A 1,944-nucleotide genomic window follows, 5' to 3' on the forward strand; every position below is an offset into this window, starting at 1 on the left:
CGCGGGGCACGCTGGGAACTGTGGTTCCCCTGGAGACCCTGGCGAGGTTCGCCGCGCGCTCGGAAAGACTACGAGTCCCGTGGTGCCCCGCGCGGGGGCTCGCTGTGCCGCGAGGCGTACCGGGAATTGGAGTTCCACAAAAGAAGAGCGAGGCCTTGCGGTGGGGGAGCTGTGCGCGTGGACTGTGGTTCCCAGGGTGCCTCGCGCACCGCCAGCCTCTCAAAGAGGTGTGGGGGGTAGGCGAGGATGGGTGCAGAGCTGGAGGTTAGAGGCCTGGCAAGGTGGGGCACGCGAGTGCTGCCAGGCTCTGGACCGCAGCCCCTAGACTAGAGAGTGGACCGAAATGGCAGAGTCAGCCTCTGTGCGGGCCCAGGGCCAGGAGGCAGTTTTTGTTCAAAGTTGGTAACAACTTTTTCTAAGCCCGTGTGAACCTGCTGCTTTCACACCTGGTGGTTGCCAACCCTGAGCTTTGATGTTCAGACCCTGCAGCTCGCAACCACGGCTGCCAAAGTTCACCAGAAACGTTTGGTATGCACACAGCGCGTGTGTGAACTTGTCAGCGCAATCCAACGCTTCGATGTAATTAATGAGAGAGACGAGTGGTGAGGCAATATCTTTTATTGGACCAATGTCTGGTGGTAAGAGAGACCAGCATTCAAGCTAACACGGTGACCTGAAGAAGAGCACTATGTAGTTCAAAAGCTTGTGTAAGCTTGAACGCTGGTCTCTCTCACCAACTGAAGTAGGTCCAATAAAAGATATTACCTCACTCACCTTATCTCTCTAATATCCTGGGACTGACTACAACAACATGACATAATTCCTTGTCAGTCTATTAAGACAGAAACGAGAAGTCAAACTTCATGGTTTAAACACTGCACCCTAATGTTCAACTTCTTATAGTATTTGGTTATTTGTATATCATAATATTATAAGTAAGTTAATCATAACTTATTTTTCGTGTAATATATGAAATCATTTTCTCATTTTCTTGCACACTTTGTATTTGTTTTATAGTATATAATGCTTTGTAGTTAGAGCAGAATTAACACAGAAATGACGGTGACAACATTTTTTACAAACAGAGAGAGAAACGGTGGTTAGATGAGGTGATGTTTTATGACCTATTGATTACGGTTGTAGGTAAACCATGGAACCAGTAGTAAGGCTCAAGAGATCCATACTGGTTTCCTACAGTCTCTACATTGTTTGTGAAGTATTAAGAAGATGTGCATGAAGCAGGTGAACAGGGATTGTGTAGAATAAGGGAGGCAACAGCCATTAGAAAGAAACTACAAGATGTCAAATACAGAGAGGCCATTGACAGAATTGTGTCCATCTGGCAGAACTGAGTAGTGTACTTGTGGGGGATTTTTGTGCCACTGCGCATGCACAAAATTTCTTGTCCGGCGCAGAAAATTTTTTTTCTGCACAGAATATACATTGTCTGAGATGTGCTGCTGTTCCGCCTTTTGCCCACCAGAGGCTGCTGTGGCACCGGAACAGCCAGCAGCGACTGACCAGCAGTAACAGCCAGCAGCCGGCTGCATTCATTACAGCACCCTGACCATGGAGCCAGGTTAGGAAGCACAGGATGTGGGAGGACAGACGGAGCGGGGCACATGGGACTGCTGGGGAGGTCACAGACTGGGGCGAGGGCACAGGAGCTAGTGGGGTAACAGCATTGAGCCAGGGGCTGAATGGGACGGGCGCTGTAGGGACACACGGGGACAGATGTGCCTGATTGAATGGGAGAGGCTAGGGGTCAATCAGGGTCTGCATGGGGAAGCTCCCTAATGTGGAAGTGGAAAAAGGGATAAAGGGAATTTGGATACAGACATCTTAGTTTTCTTAGGAACAGAGCAAGAGTCAGGCTAAATCTAACTCTAATAACGTGAGACTTTAAGGCAGGGCTTGGGCAAGTGGGAAGCGAGTGGGAAAACT

The sequence above is a fragment of the Eretmochelys imbricata genome, chromosome 1 (assembly GCF_965152235.1).
Source record: "Eretmochelys imbricata isolate rEreImb1 chromosome 1, rEreImb1.hap1, whole genome shotgun sequence".
Classification (NCBI taxonomy): domain Eukaryota; kingdom Metazoa; phylum Chordata; order Testudines; family Cheloniidae; genus Eretmochelys; species Eretmochelys imbricata.